The 23,567-nt window shown below is 39.3% G+C and overlaps 1 protein-coding gene across 12 annotated transcripts in view; it reads right to left on the reverse strand.

The window, feature by feature from the left end:
• The window catches only part of NEO1 (neogenin 1), a 598,116-nt gene that overhangs the window by 154,284 nt on the left and 420,265 nt on the right, over positions 1-23,567 (reverse strand). The window lies entirely within an intron of this gene.

Consider the following 23,567-nt stretch of genomic DNA (forward strand, 5'->3'; position numbering starts at 1 on the left):
TTCTTGAAAGAGGAAACTGATCTGGAAGTGGACTGCGTTTTAACCAAAATTAACCAGTAATCTGCCTGTTTTATTGCAAAACATAAAAAATTTGTACTTTATAGTGTGTAGAGAGGCCTACACTAAAAAGGAATGAGAACGGTTAGTGGGATCATATATAGAAGACATGATGACCTTCAGTATCGACAATGGACAAATCCATTTGAAAAGCTACAGTTTTGTGAATATGGTCACTCCACAGCTTTTAGATGTACCTGATGAAAAATATACCTGACATATACATTTACGTCATAGTTTAGCATGCTCATTATCAGAAATATGTGTTTCCTGTAAAAATGCAGTTTGTACCTTCAACCTATTCAAGGGAGAGGAATGTTTCCCTTTCAGCACAAATATGGAAACCTGATACATTCCAGGTAGCATACTTAAGGTGGGTCATTACCCCAACCCCACCAAATACAATGAAAAACCAACAATGATAAATTGGGTTGGCTACTGCCCCCCCCCCCCCCCAGCCTAAGTAGCATCAGCTGAGAAAAAAAAAAAAAAAGAGAAAATTATCTCCAGCCATCCACCAGGAACAGAAGAATCATTCTACCACATTCACACTCCACCATTCACTCTTCCAGATCCCACCCTTCCCCACGAAATTACCAACAGTAAGAACAGAACAGCCATCTAACCAAACTGAAAACAAATATAGCTAATCTTTCAAAAAAAGATTAGTACAAGTGCAGTCGGATACCACCCCCAGTCCAATACAATAAACTGCTTCCTACTCAGTGCAATCCAAAAACCCAAAACAAAACAAACAAAAAGAAGGCCAGCAAGTATAGTCTTGCATACTCGAAGGTAGTAGTCAGCTGGCCATAGAAGTCACTTTCTTGTCATAGGAAAAGAAGAAAAGAACAGTTCACCAAGAGCCTCTCAACACAGCACATATAGCAAACACAAGCTCAGTCCAGTGCATATGGAGAAGCAACATCAAGACCATTTGAAACAAACAGTTGAACTGCCAACACAATTTATTACCAATGGAAGTCACAAAGCAATAGATTCCCGCACAATAGTGCAGTCACTTTGGGAGAGAAAAAAAAATGCAAATGAATATCAAAGTGGCCTCAGCTAGTTCCTCCCAATGACTGAAGAGTCTTTAGCTGTTGCAGCAGAATCAAAGGACTTCATCTGGCCATCATTCCAAATCTGCAATCTAGCTATGAAAACTGTATTTTCCTGATACAAACAGGAGAAAATGTTGTCCACATGGTAACAATTTTAGCTGAAAAATTTTGGGACATCAGTATTTTGGAGCCTTCATATAAGGGGGGTCTTTTTAGTGGCCTGAAATAAAGCCATTTTTGGTTTGGAAGTGCCTTCTTTTCTTGGTCCAAAGAGGTAAGATCTTTTAGTCAAAAACTTTCCCTGTAAATCCTGCAATGCAGCTGTTTCTGGGAGCCAGGATTCCAGTGCTGTTTGTAGTCAGAATCTGAAACAGCCTCAGGAAAGCTCAACAATCTCAAATTATTGCACTTGGATCTATTTTCAAGGACTTCTAGTTTATCTTCCAAACTTTTAGTATCCTTTGTAAAGTATCTAGCTGTGTCTTAAGATTAGTCATATCCTCCTCCATAGCAGAAACTCTCCTCCCTACTAAATCCATCCATTTGCCAAAGTCAGATAGTCTCATTTACAGTATGCAATTGTTTATGTAGCTTATTAAAATCAGTCTTTAAAACAATTACCACCGCTGCAGAGACTCTCTCTCAACCAGTGCCGCTTCAGCCATCGTATGGCTCCCTGAACTCACTCACAGAGGCGGCCATCTTGGAATTGAGAAGTCGTGGTTTTTCTCTCTTTTTTCTCAACCTTTGTCGTCATAACTTCTCAGAAAATGTGATTCAGTCTGCCCATTATGGCAAATTCTTATGTTCTTAGGATCCTGGCATCATGAGTCTTCATAACTATTTAGGGTTGTCCCATCTATTTTACACTTCCTCTTCTCTAAAATACCTAGTCTACTCAATACAGTGGCAGCCCTCGAACAAGGACTATGTACCAGAGTCCTTCTGGAACCCTGCAATCATGGACACTGAATGTAATCACCAGATGTCAGCCTGTAGCATCCCCGGCCCTCCTGGGAAGATGACCCAACATGGTTCAAACTGGTAACCTCCCATATATGGAAGCAATGAGCCACTGAGCCAGCCTCATCTCAGTTTTTTTTTTAATAGATCAGTAGATCAGTTTTTAAGGCTTTATTTTAGTTATAGATTCACAGAAATGTGATGTCCAGTTCTGCTCTTTGAAAGGGGCAGACCATGTGGGCAGATACAGTATATTTGCTATTGTTTGTAACCCCACCCAGAATGCTGCAACCTCAAGTGGAACATTAAAACCTAACTAACACTAACCCAGAAGAGTTGGAAATGAAGGTCAACAAAAAAAACATTTTATAAGTGATATCTTTCTTATTATACTAACAAAACATTTCTTGACTAAGTTTTGGAGGCAAAGAAGGTCAGAACAAAATATGACATTGCCTGAACATACAAGTGAATAAATTAAAATAGTGGCATGAATAGGGGGAGGGGAAGTTGGTGTGTTAGAGTAATAAAAAGGTGACAGAGATACTCAGTGTTATGGCCTTCATTTACTACGTTTTTCCCATAGTCACAGAATTAATCCTTAGTATGTCTGGTAGCAAGTTAAAAAAAAAAAAGTCTTATGTTAGTACTGAATTGTTTGATCATTTTAACTTCAAAAATCTTATGTTTCCTGGTTGTGTTATGCTTGCTGGCCTGTGGGACTTCTCTGCTCGCCGTCGCACTCACTCCCGACACCACAAGACAACTGGGCCTCTCCTTCTGTGACAGATCCTTGTCAGGGATAATGTGTGCAGGCAGGACACTGCTGGAACTGCTGCCGCTGCTGCTCCTCCACAGGCGAACGTGCGCCCATAGGCTCCATTTAAAGGGCCTGCGGTGCCCTTAGATGACATCATCAGCTGCTGTCCTGCTTAAGGGCCCCCGGGACATTCCTTCCTTGCCTCAGCAACGGGTTGTCTGCATCCTGTGTGTAGTGTGAGTTGCTGATTCCCAATTTTTGCTTTCCTGATCCTGTGCCTGCCTCATCTTTCCAGTCTTGCCTGCTTCATCTCTCCAGTCCAGACTTCGTCTTGTCCAGCCTCACCTCCCTGCCTGCTTTGCTGTGTCAGCCCTTCTCCTAGTCTTGCCTACTCTCGACTGACTTCTGAATCTGACCTTAGCCGGGCCTTTGACCACTCTTATTTGCTCCCTGCCCTTGATCCTTGCCTGGATAGTAACCACTCTTGCCTGCTGCCTGCCACTGACCCTTGCCTAGACATTGATCCTTCTAGATTGCCACCCACCTGGCTGTGAACCTTCACCTAGGCCATTACCTTACAGACTCTTGCCTAAGACCGGCCAGCCCCTGGAAACCAAGGGCTCAACCCAAGGGGAAAGGGGTTGGTATAGGTGAAGCTCTTCCTTGCGTAGCTCTGCCAGCTGTTGGTGAGGGCCTACAGGGCCTTCCCCACCGGCTGAGTCAAACTCACCACAAGCAACAAAGGTCCACGAGTTTTACAAGCTGCTCTTAATTTCTCTTTTAATATACTGATCACAAAGCCAATGATCCTAAAAACTGTTCCCCTACAATGATGTTGCTTTGTGATGTGTAATTTTATGTCTGTGTAGGTTTATTCTTGTCTTCAACCTTTGTCCTGTTTTGCCAAAGTAGCAGCCTTCTTCACATTGTCTGCATAGAATAAAATGCACTACATTAGAGGAGAAGCAAGAATAGGATCTCCTTATGTTGAATATCTTTCTCATATGGGTAATTGTAGGGGTCTTGTAAAACATGCTGGCATTGTCTGCATGCTGGTGACTTGCAGGGTTTTGAGCCACTTTCTTCTTTCAGAGTTTCTGTTTGAAGTGTGTTTCTTACTAGCTTTTGTTTCAGGTTTCGCGGTTGCCAGAAGGTTAATACAGGCAGAGCATGGAATATTTCTCTTAGAAATTCATCCTCCAGAAACAATGGAAGTAGGTCTTTTATGTTTTTTTTATTTATTTTATTTTTTTTTTTTTAAGCTATAGGTTATAAGCAAATGCAAGAGATATTTACTCTGTTTCCTTTCTTTGTATTGCAGTAGGTTTGCCCTGGGTGTTTTAAGTGGAGATGCAGGTTTCCTTTTTGTTTGGTTTCTGCTTTGATTAAAGAACACAACAAATGCATGCTGGGTCAGAATAAAGCCCATCAAGTCCAGCATCCTGTCTCCGATAGTGACCAAACTGAGTCACAAGTTCCCAAAAAGTAATTTATTTCTTGTTGCTCATTCCCAGGGACACCCACTATTAATGTTTTCCATACTTTTCCTCCAAGAACTTGTATAAATCTCTTTTAAACCCTGCTATGTTAATTGTCTTGACCACATCCCTCTGGCATCAGATTCCACAGCTCGATTGTGCATCCAGTGAAAAAGTACTTCCTACAATTTGTTTTAGATTTTTTTTTGTTGGTTTCATGAAGTGTCCCCTTGTTTTAGTATTATTTAAACAGGTAAGTAACTGTTTTGTTTACCCATTCCACCCCCCTCGGGATTTCATAAATGTTTCATGTCCTCTCTCAAACATTTCTTTTCCAAGCTGAAGAGCCCTAACCTATGTAGCCACAGGTGTACAATTGGGGTTATAAATATCTGACCACACTTTGGGCAAGAATATTCCCAAATATTTGAATCTATTTTTAGCCAGTTTGAAATGGGAAAGACAACTATATATCAGGGCACCATTCCTGGGTCCTAAACTAAACAATTCTGATTTTTTAAAATTAATCTTATATCCTGACACGATGCTGTTTTCAGAAAGAACTTTGAACAACCTGAATGCATGCGTCCTAGTGTTAATTATAGACAGCAAAATATCATCTTTATATAATATCTTTTGATATCTACTATTAAATTGAAAGCCAGATATTTATGCATCTGTTCTGACTGTTTGGACCAGAACTTATATTGCTAAACTGAACAATAAGGGAGACAATGAGTATCCTTGCCTAGTACTCTGTCTGATGGGAAAGGCATCAAACATGAAACAATTGGTCAAAACCCTCACAGTAGGGTGAATGTATAATGCCCTTATCCAGTCTAAAGAACAGCATGTCAAAGCTGTAAGTTTTAAGTGTTACAAAGAGGAAAGGACTTTTCCGCATCTAACGCTCCACAATGACCTGAATCTTAAATCTCTTAGCCAAAGATATAAATGTTGAAAATTCTCCTGGTATTTGCTATAGAGAGTTGTCTCTTTATAAACCCTATCTGATCATCCTTAAAATGGAAATAGTTACAGCACTAGAAAGTCTGATCTGTAGGACTTTTTCCGAAATCTTCACATTTGCATTCAAGAGTGAGAAGGGTCTATATGAACTAGGATCTAGCTCATTCCTCCCCCTCTTGTGAATCAAAACAATGGTAGATACTGTCAACTGGTGGGAGAGAGAGGGGGATACACCCTTACGTTATTAAAGATATCTATTGATGAAGGAGCTAATTCGGGGAGAAATATTTTATAAAAGTCCAGATAGAAACCATTCAGTCTTGGGCTCTTGCCATTAGGGAGACCTTGCACAGCCTTTTGCACTTCAAGATGCGATATAGGGCTGCTAGCCTCTCATTTTGTTCCACGGTAAGTTTTAGTAATGACACTTTTCTAAATAGGTGATTATCACCTCCTGAGTGCAGCCCTCTCTCCCTGGAGTACAATTCAGAGAAGAAGGCATGGGAGATTTCATTAATTTCCTGTAATTTATGAGAGACCCTTCCATCCTTAGTCTATATGATGGTAATTGTATTATCCTCAGACTTCTTTTGTAACATGCTTGCAAATTTATCTGCTTTTTTTCCCCATTCTCATAGAATTTTTGATGAAAGAATCGAAGGGATTTCTCTATTTTTTTTTTTTTCAAATATCAAGCTATCCAACTCCTGCCGGCACTTGTTTCTACACCCTCTTACAGCAGGGTGAGCCTATGTCACCTTTCCAAAATTTAAATCTTTTTCACCAACAATCTCTCTCTAGCCCATTTGAGAGAACTGGTATAGCTGATGATCTTACCCCTAAGGACTACCTTAAGTGTTTCTCATACCACCACAGGAGCATATTCTTCAAAAGAGTGAACTTCAAAAAAATTATTTAATGGCCACATGAATCATGGCAGTAAAATCTTCCCTACTTAACACTGACAGATTAAGTCTCCGAAAGTAAAGACTGGGAGATATTCAAAGGTAACATTACAGGGCTATGGACAGATATGTCACATTCAACCATTACCACTTTTCCAACTAAATAGAACAAAAAGTTCCAGATGGCTATAAGCTTTATGGACCTGAGGAAAGAAAATAGCATCTTTGCCATCCTTCAGTAACAAGTAAGAAAATGGAAGATCCCTGTCTTGAGGAGAAAAGGTAAGAAAATGGCACTAGATGCCAGAACCACTTTTGGCCAACAAACCAACACATATGCATATGGCACCTACTGCAGGGTCATCTGACAGAATCAAAAGCAAAAAAGGGCAAAAACCCATTTTAGGTTAGGAAGTATGAAATGACTATTGCTAAATTTTGTAATATCAGGAATGCCCTCCTAATAAGGCTTTGCTTTTGACTTGGGGCATTACTGCTGTTAGATATGAGACTGTTGGCCAGGCGGTTTGGGTTACGTGTATCCTTGTTCTAAAAAGCAAATCTGGGTTGTAACAAAAGACTGTGGTTTTACATCTGGGGGTGAAATGCTGATTGGGCTGTTTTCCTCCTGCTGTGGTATCTTTTTGATAAGCATAAAACTGGAGAACCTGTAGCACTGTTGTTGCTCTCATGTTATCACTCCTTTGTTTCGGCAGGTGTCTTGGATTCTAAGTTTTAGATGCAACACTAGTCCAGAAAAAAGCAGTCACTCTGTGCCATGGCTTCATCATCCCTTAGGGGAGGGGCCTTGTATCGGACATAACTGATGTTCGGGTTCGTTATGTGGACAAGAGGCGACAGTGGCAATTACTGAATGGGATATTGACAGGCTTGTGGCAATATATAGCCTGCATTACTAGTACTAAATAGGGGCAATTGCAGGTGTTGGTGCCAATCACTAATACCCTCTCTAGTTTTAGATGGGCCTTTTTATCTCAACAGCAATATACAGGGATTTTTTTATTACAATATCGCTGCCTTGTCACAGTCTTTACAATTACGGGCAGCATTAATAATTAATTAAGATATGGCTGCAGCTAGGCTGGTAGGGAGTCTAAGGCAGATGAGATGTCACTACAGAGGGTTTGTGGCAGGGTTGACCACATCCTGGGGCGCACAGCAAATACATTTTTTGAATGATGCCCAGGCAGAGAATACCAAATAGTGGGTATTCCTGCTCCAACGTTGCATCGGTGGATGAGAGCAAGACATCTTGCCTATCAAGTCTTTAGCTTTGACAGCCGAGATTGACCTTCTTACCCCCAGAATTGAAATGGCATGCTTAATAAGGGACACCTGCTTCTTTTACGTACCAGGGCATCATTGTACCGCAGAGAACCTTGTCAGTAATAGAGGATCAAATTGCAGGACAACCTGAGAGGCAAGGTTTCAATGGTCCTGTGCCCCCAGTGGTGCTACATTGCTGTAGCATGATACTTCTTAAGCATTTATGAATTGAAATTCAGCAAGCGAGGGAGTGATCACCCTTGGGGATTTAGGTTATATTTAGTAACTGATGTTTAGTAATTGAATTGTTGTATGCACTTGACCTATGCTGTGGCCATATCCATCCAATGAAGATCATCTTTTCAAATAATGGTGTGACAAAAGTTGTTCCTTATAAATGTGATAGGTAAAATTGGAATGAGGGAGGAGAATGTAAGCAATTATAGTCAGGTAAAAAGAGACTGCTACACCTGAGATGGTTGTGTTTATTATAATGAAAATGTAACCGTCTCTAATCTTAAAACAGTGGTTTTAAGAAGAAAAACACAGCTAGACAGTAGGAATGTACATTTGTCACATCCATTTCAGCAGGTATGCATGTTCCTTGCTGACTTTCTAGTACACGTAGGAAATGGAGAGTATGCATATATTTTTAATAATGAGTTACACACAAACTCTCCGTTTTCCTGAGTGTACTAGAAAATCAGCGAGGTCCACGCATACCCGTCCAAACAGATGTAACGAATGCACATCCCTAACTAGGCAGTGGTTTTGAAATCTGTGTTTGATTTCTACTTTAGGGGCTTCCATAATTCTCATATATAATATTTTAATTAAGAAAAAGGAAAATTTGTGAGCAGGCAAAAATAAAAAAAACGGATAGGTAGGACTAGAGTGCAAGTCAGGTGAGTGTGAAAGGGACACAGGGTTTTCACCTCAATTTAAAAATCTTTCAGGTCAAGTTACAAGGTCAGTGTATATTAAAAACGTTAGTATGTGGCAGCTGAAAGTTCTGTGGTAACCACGACAGCAGACACTATCAGCTTTGTGCAACTGCATCTTCCTCATTCCATTCACACTTTAGTACCAAAGGGAAAGGGCAATTCAATGTGCAAAACTAAAAGCTATGGACAACTGAATGCATAATTGCTGTGGCCCCCGATTTACAGAGTGCCAAACAGCAGTACTTTTGAAAAGACCATTTCAATATTCAGTGCTTCTTTACGTTTTGTAAATGAACAGATTCTGCTAATAAAGCTACCTCGTATAGGCCTATATTTACTAAGCTCCAATAAAGATATAATGGTGAATGGGACTTTAAAATGCATACTTTAAAATATTAAAGAACAGCAATTCAATACAGGCTAAAATTATAACATTGACACTAATTAGCATGACACTGTGCAATTGAATGCATCTGATTTATGATGGTCATGTGATTCTTCATAAGTTGATTTATGGAATTTTCCTCCAGGAACTTGTCGAAACCCTTTTTAAACCCAGCAATGCTAACTGGTTTCACCACATCCTCTGGCAAAAAATTCCACGGATAGTGTGCTTAGTAAAAAAAAACACAAAACAAAAAAAAAACAACTTTCTCCAATTTGTTTTCAATATGTTAGCTTCATGAAGTGTCCCTTAGTTCTACTACTACTTGAAAGAGTAAATAACCATTCCTCATTTACTTATTTCACCTCACTAAAGATTTTGACTTCTATTATATCTCTTGGCAGCCGTCTCTTCTCCATGCTGAAGAGCCCTAACCTGTTTTGCCTCACCTCCATCCCTTTTATCATTTTAGTCGCACTTCTCTGCACCTTTTCTAGTTGCACTATATCTTTTTTTTTTAGATGTGGGGACCAGGAGAGATCAAACCAGGGATCAATACAGAGGCATTACAATATCCTCTGTTTTATTTTCCATTCATTTCCTAATAATACACAACTTGATTTTCAGAAGATGTTTGTCAAAGACCCTCTGAGAGACTCATATTGAAATTAAAAAGTTGTGGAATAGGAGGCAATATTGTATTGTGAATTGGTCGTTGGCTAAAGGACAGGAGACAGAGTAGAACTGAATGGTCATTTATCTCATTGGAGAATGGTAATGAGTACCTCAGGGATCTCTACTGGGACTGATGCATTTTAATATATTTATAAATCATCTGGGATGGGGAGTAATGAGTAAGGTGATCAAATTCGCAAATGACAATTGCTCAACGTTGTCAGATTACTAGACTGTTGTATGGAACTGCAAGAGAACCTTATGAGACTGGGAGACTAGGCCTCTAACTGGGTTCCATATTAGATGTTACCATCCAGGAAAAGATCTTGGCATCATTATGGAGCACACTTTGAAATCCTCAGCTCAGTGGACGGCAGTGGTCAAAAAAGCAAATAGAATTATATATCATATCAACTGACTCACCCTTGTCCACATATTTGTTAACTCTGTCAAAAAAACTAACAGATTTGTAAGACAAAACTTTTGCTATATCTAAGATGCCTCTGCTCCATTAGTCTGTGTCTATACAGGTGGTCAATAATTTTGTTTTTCAGAATAGCTTCTACCATTTTGCTCAGTGTAGACAACAGGCTCACCAGTCTGTATTTTCCCAGATCCTCCAAAATATTTTTTAAAAACAGGTATTATTGTTGGCCACCTTCCAATCCTGAGATACCATAGCTAATACGAATGAAGCTAGAGATCACTAGTAATAAATATGCAATGAACAAACAATGTTTTAAAATAATATATTAGTTATATAAACTATGAAGTTACACAAATATTTTACAAAATAAACCTTTCCTACTCCCAGACTCGTGGCATACTGAGGTGTTACAGGTGAAAGGAAGTCATTGAAATCCTTTCCTGTCATATAAAATCAATCATTAATCACTTTGATGACGCACTGCACAGTCCTGTGAAGGGAAAGGAAACCTATCCTTTAATTTCCAGCCAGAAATGAACCAGTCAGATAACATTTTGACCCTTAAATTCCAATGGAAACCAGGGAGAATGGGAGGAGACAAGCTACAAAAGAGAGGAAGGGAGTGGTGCAAAGGATAGAAATGCAGCAGATGTATTCTTATGGACAATAGGTTCATACTCATAAAATGATAAACTGTCTCAAGAGAGTTGAAAATCTACTTATCAAAAAGTACCTGTAACTTGAATCAGCCTTTGCAGAGTTCTAAAATTCGAGAACAGGTAAACATAAGTCCAAAATTTCAATCCTGATAGTGCCTGCATAGAGTGCGCAGTTTAACCTGCAGTTGTGTTCACATTTTTGTACACAATCTTTACTGCTGATGCAAGGAATTTTGCACTCTATCATGCAAATTCCATTCTAATGATGGCATTAGCTATTACCCTCCAATGCAGAGAGTTGTGCTGATTTAACTTCGAATTTTGTTAGCACTGGAAAATTAATTGTTAGTGCAAGGTGGAATAAAGTTTCCAGGACTAATGTTAGTCTATGAGCAGAAGCTGGAATTCTGCTGCTGGGCCTGTAGTCAGGATTTTATGCAGAGAAATCATGTTTTTGAGTACATTGGTTTACATGCATAAAAAATGCTTTCTATGCTGAAGAAGTGGAGGAGTAGCCTAGTGGTTAGAGCAGTGGGCTATAAACCAGGAGACCAGGGTTTGAGTCCTGCTGTTGTTCCTTGTGCCCTTGGGTAAGTCACTTTACCCTCCATTGCCTCAGGTACAAACTTAAGGCCTGATTCACTAAGGCTTCTCATCCTTTGTGTATCTATGGGAAAAAAGCTTAGTGAATCAGGACCTTAGATTGTAAGCCCTCTGGGGATAGGGAAATACCTACAGTACCTGAATGTAATCCATTTTGAAGCACTGAAAGAAGTGCAAAAAGTAGAATATAAATCTAAATAAAATAAAAAAATAAACATATAAACTATATTTTCTGCATGGTTAAGCATTTTTTAATGCAGATTTTTGGGTTTGTTTGCATTTTTAACTCCCAATACAGTAAGCTACTGATATGCTAATGCATCAGGAGTTTAACATTTTTTTAGCGTATACATTAAGAAACAGCACTAAATTTTAGCGCATAGTTTTAATGTTTGGCTTACTACATTGGCTCCAAACTGAGGTAATCAGCATAGCAGCAGCAAAATACCATGGGCCCGATGTAATAAGCTGCGCAAAATCTGCCATGAGATTTTGCATGCATAATTGCGTGGGTTTTCCTGTGCTGCTCTTTTGCAAGTATGAAGCAACATTTCAGTGAAGAAAAATGCACGCACAAACCTACGCAAAATACCTGTAGCAGGTTTTGCGCTAGTGTATGCAAATGGCATGTAAAGGAGGAAATTATCCATTCATGGGCTATGCAGGGAGCTGTGCTAGCAGGGAGAATAATTAGTGTGGGGTTTTTTAATTTTTGTGTGGGTGTTTTAACGCCTGGGTCATGGCAGGAGTTAAGTGAAAGCACCCAGGGCTCGCAAATCGCAATCATGTCTTCCACTTTGGCAACTTTTGGTCCCAGTCTTGGCAATGCTGTGGCTCTGGGCGGTGTTGGCGCTTGTCTGTAGCTCCCAGAGATCGCCGGTCCATCCATCCTGGCTCTCCCCAGGTGGAGCTGATCCATGCTGAGCAGCCCCGATTGCCCGGCAGAGAAAAGGCTGCATGGACAGACAGCCACACTAATCCCAGCAATGGAATAAAAGGGGACAAAGCGGTAGGAGCTGAAACAATTTATTTTCAGATAGTAGTAACTTGAAAGAGTTAAAAATGATTCTGCAACATTTTTCCATTAGCGCCTATTTTAGTGCCTGTTTTTTTCCCTTGGCTTTCTGCATCGGGGCTTTTATTTATTATTTATTTATTTAAAGCTTTTTTATACCGGCATTCATGATAAAATCATATCATGCCGGTTTACAGAAAACAGGGGAGTGATAAACATTGAACGAAAACTGGTGTTGATATGTAGCGAAGAAGTTATGCAGGCATTGGCGCGTATTAGATATGCCACAGGTTCTCATTTGCATGCCGTCCCCATATTACATCCCACAGAGGCGCCTGCTGTTGCCGTGTATGCTAAAAAAAAATATATATATATATATGTGCAGAAAAAATATGCTGACTACAGCACAGAACTTATTACATTGGCCCACATGTGAGGCTGATTTTTCAAGATCAAGTTTTGTTATACTTGTTTTTCTTATAACAAAGATTCCTATATTTGTCCTAGTGACCCCACCACCAGCTGATTTACAGGATAGCAATAATGAATATGAATGAGCAATTGCTGAACCCTGCTTGCCTACCATCTGCTGGAGACAAGAGAAAAAGGGCAGTCTGGAGTCAGCAAGGAGGTATATAAGGAGTGCAGAACCGAAGGAAGGTGGTTGCCCTCACCACAAAATGTCTATAAACGAGACACAGCAGGGCAGAAAAAAAATCTCAAATGTCCATACGTTTTCAGACTTAGAATTTCTTTTATTCATAATTTTCAGATATAGCAGATATCTCCAAACTTTGTGAAAGAGCTACAAGGTCCACCCACACGGACCGTGTTTCGTTCAGAGAACCGCATCAGGAGGGACCCACAATCTAGATGTAAAATAGATAATACAATGTTCAAAAGGCATCAAAACACATCATAAAAATATGAGGGTACAAAAATAGAAAAAGTATAAAAATTCCACAGCTTTGCAAGGTACTTAACTGCTGAGAAACTATATGATTCTGGTGACAGGATAATAAAATACAGTTAGCTAGAGAGGCTACAAGTTCATAAAACAACCACAAAATGATTAATGCAAGAAAATTCATTAAGAACCTATGAACCCAGGATTCAACATATGCAAAATGGATGCGTTGAGGAATTTAAAAATACTTAAGGGCATCCAATCTGTAACACATTAACATGGAGGATTAAAAGGAAAAAAAAAAAAAAAAGAGAGAGAAATATATATCCGTGAATGTTTGAAATGCGTAGCCATGTAAACAGGCTGGACATCTGAAACAATGTAGCTCAAGGGAGCAAAACTAACAGCATTGTGTACAAAGTATACTTACAAAGGAAGGAAGCTGGCATAAAAAATTAAAAAGGTAACAGTAAATGTCTGATAAACATTAGTAATATCCCCCACCCCCACCCCCGGTGTGAGTTTATAAGAGGGTGAAAGAAAAGGAAAAAAGCTGGAGTAAAAAGTATCTAAGAAAACAGATTACAAATGGCAGTTGAAGACAAATGCAGTAAAAAAAAACAAAAAAAAAACCTTTTGTCCAAAAATGTGACAAAACGAGGCATCTGTGATGCAGCGTTAAATATAAAAAATGAGAACGTTTTTAGATAAGAAGTAGAATTCTTAAGGGATAGCAGGGTTGTGGGATAATGAGGTTGATAAAGAATAAGCTATACAGCTTTTATGTATGTTGGTGGGGGTGCGGGGGGTGCAGGGGAAATAGCAGGGTAATTAGCAGCATAGATGAGATATCCCAGAGTAGTCGCTAAAAGTCAAAGCCAAAGATAGTTGTGATGTTTATTAGAGCAAAGATAACCGAATTGAAGATCAGTGAAAAGTAATTATAAAGCAGCTTACCAAAGCACTGAGGGTGCCTAGAGAAACTGATACATGGGATACAAAAGGCGCCAAAAACAAAGTCATGTGATAGTGGCTGTCCATCAAAGATAGGGAACTCCCCCAGACTGAGAGGTCATAATGTAAACAAATGCAGTAATATGTAAACCGTTGTGATGGTGAAACCGAATGATGGTACATAAAACTCGACAAATAAATAAATACGTGAAGGCCATGTGAAAAACATGTATATGACAAAGAAAGGGCAACAACAAAGTTTGTGATTGGGGAAAAAAAAAAGGTATGGAGAAAGTTTCTTTTTCAGAACAAAATTCTGTTACAGAAAAATAGTTGCAGGAAAAAATATTTTAGGAAAAATTGTTTCAGAAAAAAAAAAATCAGACCAATCTATATGGGAATTTAAACCTCACGGAGAAATAGTGGTCAAGGTGTGAATCCAGCATTGCTCATGCTGGGACAAAAACCAAGAAATATCCCTGCCCCCCGCCCCCTCCCTAGCGGGAGGGTGAAACAGCCTCCAAAATGAAGCAGCGTAGGTCTTCTATCCTATGCTGGGCTTCCTTCCTTTACTTTGCAAAACTATGGTAAGAGTATTTTTATTCCGTCATATATTTCTGATGTGTTTTGATGCCTTTTGCTGTCCTGTTATTTGAACATCGTATTATCTATTTTACATTTAGATTTTGGGTCCCTCCCAACGCAGTTCTCTGTACGAAACATGGTCCGTGTTGGGGGACCGTGAAGCTCGTTCATGAAGTTTGGAAATATCTGATGAAATATCTGAAAATTACAAACAAAAGAAATCCTAAGTCTGAAAATATATGGACACGTGAGAGTTTTTCTGCCCTACTGTCTCTTGTTTATAGGTATAAAAGGAGTATTATCTGCAAGCCTGTTGATCTCTGTCTCAATCTGCTGGTTGGCATGCATAACCCACTGATCTGGCCTGATCTGACCGGATGAAGAGGAAAATTTAAGCATCAAACATGTCCAGGTAGCGCTTTCTTGGAACGTGTAAAAAGACCCACACTAGACACACTTCCTTTTAAGTGTTGAAAAGGATATCTAAGGCCAGTTAGGAATACAATCCTAAAATGCAGAGGAAATTAGCTAAAACAAATATTTTTTTTTAATACATATCTCTGTGTGTGAAGTGAGCCCCAAGCTGGCACTTCCCTAGATTACTTTACTGGGCTTGAAATAAAGAAGGAAACAATAAGGATTCACCAACTGTTAATGCCTGTATTTTGTCTCGTTTTAAATTTTATGAATGTTTGGTTGTGATCTGCACCGAACGGTTGTCTGGAGGATGCGGAATATAAGACTCTAAAAATAAAATAAACTCTCTAAAAAAAATAAGGTTTATCTACACAGAATTCACCCTCTTTGCTGTCACCTAAGGGAGGTTAGCTTTGCACGCCTAAACATGTATACTAACTCCTCCTAGGTCTTATTTTACCCGAAGTTCAGCTGCTCAGTGTCTCAGTGGCTGGTTGATTCCTTAGCAGGGTGGGTCTCTCTCTGATTGTCACAGTTCCCTCTCTCCTATGTCCTTGGTTCTCGGCACTTCATGTTGTCTTGATGCAGTCTGAATCTTGCAGGTCCAGGAGCTCAGTCTTATACCCTTAGGCAGGATAGTCCCATTTAGCATACTGAGTGATGTTACTTGTTGCCAAGCCTTATGGCTGGCCAGTGTCAATTAGTGCTAGACACTTGATTAGCTGAACAGAGGGGTGCTATGCTTACATCAGCGAGTTCATTATTATGAGTACAATCTCACCCTGAGAGGTCAATGCTGTTTACTTCTTGTGGATTTCTTATGACTATCTGCCCAAGTTCAGCTTTTGATGGCTGCTCAAGTCTCTTTTGACCATACTTACAGTGAAACCTGCAGATGGACTTCTGCTTTAGGCTAGCTATACTAACCTAAAAAAAAAAAAAAATATCCCAATTTCCCAGAGCTGCCTGCAGAATACTACACATGCAAGGCTAAAAAAACAGGAAATCTCTCTGCATAGATAAGAATATAATTGCACAAAAGTTAAAAAAGAAGAAAAAGGGATTTAAGAAAGCTGGAAGAGTGGTCTAAGATTTGGTAGCTGGGATTCAATGCCAAGAAGTGCAGAAACATGCTGTATGTGATGGGGGAGAAAAACTGATGTGCACAGCCCAAGAGAGGGATCTTGGGGTAATAGGGTCTGGAGACTGTCTGAAGATGGCAAAGCAATGTGACAAGGTGATAGCTAAAGACAGAAGAATGCTGGGTTGCATAGCGAGAGGAATAACCAGTAAGAAAAAGGAGACGATAATGCCCTTGTACTGGGTCCTTGGTGAGGCCTCACTTGGAGTACTGTGTTCAATTCTGGAGTCCATATCTCAAAAGGGACAAAGTCAGGATGGAGGTGGTCCAGAAAAGAGCGACCAAAATGGTGTGAGGTCTATATGAGAAGATCTATGAGGAGAGGCTGAAGGATCTGAATATGTATATTTATTTATTTATTTATTTATTTATTTATTTATAGAGTCTTCTATACCGATATTAGAGCAGACATATCGGTTTACATTGAGCTAAAGAGCGGAAATTACAAAAAACAGGGGCGAGGGGAGGGGATACAATCGCACCAATAGGAAAGAGAGGAAAGCGTAGGTAAAAAATAACTGGCGAACTTGAGAAATTTTGAGAACAGGTACAAGGCAATGGAAGAGAGGAGGTGCAGGGGAGATTTGATACAGATCTCCAGATACCTGAAAGGTTTTTAATGATGCATATTTGACAAACTTTTTCAATTGGAAAGAAATCAGTAGATCTAGGGGGTCACGAAATGAAACTCAAGGGAGGACGACTCACAACCAACATCAGGAAATATTTCTTCATGGAGAGGGTTGTGGATGCCTGGAATGCCCTTCTGGAGGAGGTGGTGAAGACAAAAACAGTGAAAGAATTCAAAGGGGCATAGGATAAACACTGTGGATCCCTAAAGGCTAGAGGATGGAAATTAAGAAACGAATGCATGGGGGTAACGTGCTGGTGCAGCGGTTATTACCCTTAACCATACTCTTAATGCAACTCCATCATGGCTCTCTGCTTCAACGGCAGGGGGGAAAGGGCATTTGGATTTGAACATCAACCAATGAGGGCCCCGATCTTTATGATCTGGGGAAATATAAGTGGCTGTCAGCGGGCTCGAGAACCGACACCGGCAAAATTGAGGGTCGGCTGTCAAACCCGCTGACAGCCGCCGCTCCGGGCTAAAAGGAGGCGCTATGGACGTGCTAGTGTCTCTAGCGCCTCCTTTTCCCCGTTTCTACTGCACCACCTAATTTGAATACTGAATCGCGCGCACCGGCGAGTGGCCAGTGCGCGTGCCGGGAGAGCGGCCTGTTAGATAGCCAGATAAATCTCAAAAAGCGCTACTTATCCGAATATCTGAAGAAGAAGCACTTTTTGAGCCTTATCCGGTTCCTATCTTACTTAGCACACATATCTGAAAAATCTGAGGGTGCGGGGGTGAAAGGTAAAACTGCTGCTGAAGAACTGTTGTGTCCAACATTCATTGTGGAATCGAACTGAAACAGACCAGCAAATGAACCACCATGCATGCTCAAAGGGACCTTCAAGATTTTCTTAGAGAGCTCTGGAAATGTATTCTTTGTTGGCACTGTTAGATGATTTCACTCATGTGTGTGACTACAGTGAATTGCTTGACTTCAAAGAATCAAACTTATTGCCAGCAGCTTTCGAGACCTTAATGTACAATACTTAATACAATATAACAACTGAACTATTTTACACTTACAGAAACAATCATGGGTGTCTGTCTGTGCAATAAAATGATAAGAGAAAGCATAGTGTTAAGAATTGAAAAATGACAGGAAATACAAGAGAAAGAAAAGATGAGAAAGGAAATGGAGACTAAAAAGAAATAAAAGGAAGGAAAATTAAGAAGAGAAGAAAAAAGGGATAAAAAGGACATGAATAGGAAAAGAAAAATGACAGTACTAAAGGACATCTTTTTTTTCGTCATTTTAAACCCTTATTTCATCTTTCTGGCTTCTCTTCAAAACCACCACAATGTGCAACAAAGAACCCTATGCTTTTCATCTAATAAATGAGAAAATGTTACTAAAGAACGAACATGTTCGTTGATCTTCCCCCCCCCCCCCCCCCCCCCCACAGTCCTGAAAAGGACAGACTCCTATGATATTTAAATATATAGTAGTGCTAATGCCCCTGGAGAAGCACTTATCGGAACAAAGAAATGGATAAATCCCAACTAACAGCAATATTTATATGCAGGCATGCATGCAGCTTTGCAAGACATTTTCCCAAGACGTTACAACGCAAACAAGAGGAGCTGTTACCATCGTATTCACCTAATCTCCCTGGAGACTATATTACATTTCCCTGAATATTTACCTCATACATCTTTAATATTAGCATATTAAATCTAACAAAAATGAGATTATTAAGTTTTGAAATTAAATATAAAAGCTATTTCTTTTGTTGACTTCTGTTTCCAAGGCAGTAGTACAAATTCACTAACTTAGTCGACAAATTTCATGCAACCCTTTCTTGACCAAAGTACAATTTTGTGTATGCAGGTAGTTAAACATATCTGAGTATATTCCTTTTTACATATGATTAGAAAATCTAAGTTCCTTCTTTGATGTCAAGAAAAAGAAAATCAGGGGTTTGTGTATACAATGTGTCATTTATGGGAGAGACTTTTCATGCCTTATAAGCATTAACACAAATGATTTTCTTTTTTTGATTTATCTGATAAAAGCATTAATTGTTAACGTATACTGTATTTTATTCAAACAATTTTGGGTGATTTTTATTAGTCATTGTGTGTCTAAATGTTCACCTAGTGGCATGCAGATTTATTTCATACATATTCATTGTGGATATTCTGAAAACCTGACTGGCTGGGGGTCCCTCCAGGACAGGTTTGGGAACCACTGATCTACTAGATCCTGGTCAGTTAGGATTTTGACCAAACTGTAAGTACAAAGACAGCTTTGGTTAATCTTTTACATAAATTATGAAGAAATCTGGATGATGGATTAGACCAGGGGTGGGCAGTTCCGGCCCTTGAGGGCCACAAACCAGTCTGGTTTTCAGGATATCCCTAACGAATATGCATGAGAGAGATTTGCATGCACTCTGCCTCCATTGTATGCAAATCTATTTCATGCATATTCATTAGGATATCCTAAAACCGCGACAGGCTTGTGGCCCTCGAGGACTGGAATTGCCCACCCCTGGATTAGACAATTCTAGTTTTTCTTGATTTTAGTTCTGCATTTGACACAGTAGATCATTCCATTTTATGATCTCGCCTGGCAGTACTGGGTATTTGTGCATTTTCATATAGTTGGTTCCATCTTACCCGACAGGGGAATCTCAATTGGATCAAGTAGTTTAGATATATGGAATTTAAAATTTGGTATCCCATAGGGTTCCTTATTAACTCCTGTTCTTTTTAATATTTATTTGAGGCCTTTGTGTGATGTGATCAGATCAGTGGGATCGGAATTTATTATGAATGCAGATTCTTTGCCCTTTGAGTACTGATCATTTTAAGTAGCTGGAGAAACTGAACTTGCGGCTTAAGATGATTTGTGATGTGCTGGGTCTCAATCAATCTAAAGACAGAGGTTTTATGGGTAAGATGCCCTTTTATTGTAGGTGAAGCTCCAGAAGTTATTACTAATGGGACAGTATTAGATTTATGTGAGGAAGTAAAGACATTGGGAGTTACATTTAAAGTTTTGTTCACAAAATCAATAAGATAGTTAAAAATGTTTCTTTGTTTTGCAGAAGATACTTAATTTACATTCGTTCTTGAGTAAAGATGATTTGATGTCAGTTGTGCATGCTCTAATCCAGTGGTCCCCAAACCTGTCTTGGAGGGCCACCAGCCAGTCGGGTTTTTGGGATATCCTCAATGAATATGCATGAGAGAAAATTTGCATGCACTGCCTCCATAACATGTAAATTTTCTCTCATGCATATTCATTGAAGATATCCCAAAAACCCGACTGGCTGGTGGCCCTCCAGGACAGGTTTGGGGACCACTGCTCTAATCTTAACAAGATTGTAACTCCCTGAATATGGGACTTAGTTTGGCGGATTCTGCTCCAGTTAGTCCAAAATACTGTGTCCAAACTTCTGTTGGGTCTTATGTGATACGATCATATTATTCCAGCATTGATGTCTTTACACTGGCTTCTGGTTTAATTTAGGATTCAATTTAAAATAGTATTATTGGTCTTTAAAACCTTAATCAAGACACAGATTATTTGGAGGATCTTTTAAAACCATATACCGGTACTTCCGTAAAACAGCTGCGTTTTCCTGATACATTTTACTAGATGTTCCCAATAAGTTGAAAATCAAAGATATTATGCAAACGCTTTCTCCATTTATGGCCCTGTGACATGGAATTCTCTACGGCTGAGTCTTAGAAAACTGGGTTTGATCACAGTTTTTAAGAAAATTTTCCTAAATTTTGTGTTATTTTCCTAAGTATTTGGTAAGGTTTTATACATGTTGATCATTAATAACTGGATATAAGAATACTGATCTTATGGATTAGTCTGATGTGTTTTACAATGTTCTTACAAGTTTTTATTGCATGCTTATCTTTTTGCTAATTTTTGTGAGTTTTTACAGGGGGTAAAAAATAAATACATTTACTGTATCTACAGCACATACACAAGAAAAACTATTCAATAGATCAACTTGCAGAGATTATCTATGCCTTATATTACTGAATTCATTTAGGTGACATCCTACTAAAGCAGCAAATTTTTGTATTTGACTCAATAAAGATAAAGTTCAAGAAACTGAAGTTTTGCTCACCAACTTGTTTTCAATAAAAAGCATTAAACTGCAACATTTGGCAAGCCTGTAGATGTGACCAGATTCCCAGTGGAGCTTTGAAACATGGTTATTCTCCAGTGCAAATCCTCTGTAGTGAATGAAGTATCCATACCATATGCTGTGATAGTTCTCATTTTTATTTAAGACATGCAGGGAAATGGCTTCTAGGATTTGGGCTGATATACAGCCGAAAAAAAGGAACTGACAGCAATGCATGCCTGGGTGCAGTATAATGCAGTATAATGCTGGGTTGGTACAAAACCAAATTAAAAAAAAAAAACCCAGGCATTTAATAACATTTTAAAAATAGGGCCCTAGATGGGACAAGGGACTATTATTTTTAAGCAGTTCATATGTTCCAGAAATGTTAAGCTATGACCTAGCTTCGACTGTCCCTCTTTCAGTACTAACTTTCTGCCAGATCACTGACCTGGAACCTTTTTGTGCTATGAAAAATTGTTTCCTTTTCCCCACTGCAGACAAGGAAGGCAGAGCTGCTGCTGCCTCAGATTACTACCTTATTTTGTTGAAAATCAGCATGTTAAGTATTGGTAGCAGTAAGTAGTCTCTTTCCAAATAAAAGTCTTCAATAACTGTAGTATCTCTCCTTAATGAGACCCAGACATTACTAAGGAGTGCCTAGAAATCGAGCAGATGTTTAGCTCATTACAGCTCTTGATCAAGATGCTCATGTAGTAATGATTTAATCTGTTTTGTTTTTATTTAACAAGATATAGCATTTTTGCCACAAAATTCAGAATGAAAACTTCTGCATGCTTTTTAAGGCATTAGATAGTTATTTCTAAATATAGAAAAAGACATCACAGCATGTGAATATGGCAGCTAGATTGTGAGAGAGTGAAAACAACATAGGGAAGTACTTTCTTCAGCTGTTTTAAATGTTTTTCAATACTAATATTCTTCCTACTTGATAAATCTTAACTGGATGCATTGGGTATGGGCATGCACCTAAACACTTGGGCAGTTGCCTGCTCAGCGGGTACATAATATTTTATTTATATGACAACCTAAAATAATTATTACAGCATTTCTGAGTATGTGCAGCTGTGATGAGTTAGAGATCTATTAAATTTAGCTACCTTATTCTGTTGATTCCTTACACTTCCACATTTGTTTGGTGCAGGGCATACCTTTTTCACCAGAACCTCCAGGGTAGCATTCTCTGAAATGCTCCCTGTTCCACGTGCAGGTCACCAGAGGCAGGCAGAGCTCCGGAGTCTCAATGTGTGGATGAGACGATGGTGTAAGGAAGAGGGATTCAGTTTTGTTAGGAACTGGGGAACCTTTTGGGGAAGGGGGGGGGAATCTCTTCCGAAGGGATGGGCTCCACCTTAACCAGCGTGGAACCAGACTGCTGGCGCTAACCTTTAAAAAAGGAGATAGAGCAGCTTTTAAACTAGAACAAAGGGGAAAGCAGACAGTCGCTCAGCAGCGTATGGTTCGGAGAGAGGTATCTTCAAAGGATACTAATGACGCATTAGAATTAGGGCATCCCAACAGTGAGGTTCCAATATTAGAAAAGCAGTCCAAGTGCCTGTAACTAAAAACTCACCTGAGCTAAAAAATTCTAACTTATCCCTATCAATTAAAAAGCAGAATGAAAATACAAACAAAAAACAAAATGAAATGTTTGTATGCTAATGCCAGAAGTCTATGAAGTAAGATGGGAGAATTAGAATGTATAGCAGTGAATGATGACAGACTTAATTGGCATCTCAGAGACATGGTGGAAGGAGGACAACCAATGGGACAGTGCTATACCGGGGTACAAATTATATCGCAATGACAGAGAGGAGCACCTGGGAGGCGGTGTGGCGCTTTATGTCCAGGATGGCATAGAGTCCAACAAGATAAACATCCTGCATGAGACTAAATGCACAATCGAATCTTTATAAGTAGAAATCCCTTGTGTGTCAGGGAAGACTATAGTGATAAGAGTATACTACCATCCACATGGTCAAGATGGCGAGACAGACAATGAAATGCTAAGAGAAATTAGGGAAGCTAACCAAATTGGTAGTGCGGTAATAATGGGAGACTTCAATTACCCACATAAACATGGTGCAGGACAAAACATCTAGTTCCATTGAAACTTCAAATATTTTTTATTGTAACGTCAATCATTCAAAGTTCATTTAGTTGAGGCAACTCCATTCCAGGTAATCAAGCGAAACAACAATTAAAGTCCCCCAACCCTAACCCTAGCCCCTAACCTAATTGTTGTTTCGCTTGATTACCTGGAATGGAGTTGCCTCAACAAAATGAACTTTGAATGATTGACGTTACAATAAAAAATATTTGAAGTTTCAATGGAACTAGATGTTTTGTCCTGCACCATGTTTATGTGAGTACTTGCTTATGTGCAAGGTTGGCTTCTGTTGATTTTAGACTTCAATTACCCCAATATTGACTGGGTAAATGTATCATCGGTACATGCTAGAGACAGAAAAGTTCCTGGATGGAATAAATGACATTTTTATGGAGCAATTGGTTCAGGAACCGGCAAAAGAGGGAGCAATTTTAGATCTAAGAGCACAGGATTTGGTGAGAGAGGTAACAGTGGTGGGGCCGCTTGGCAATAGTGATCATAATATGATCAAAT

The sequence above is a fragment of the Rhinatrema bivittatum genome, chromosome 13 (assembly GCF_901001135.1).
Source record: "Rhinatrema bivittatum chromosome 13, aRhiBiv1.1, whole genome shotgun sequence".
Classification (NCBI taxonomy): domain Eukaryota; kingdom Metazoa; phylum Chordata; class Amphibia; order Gymnophiona; family Rhinatrematidae; genus Rhinatrema; species Rhinatrema bivittatum.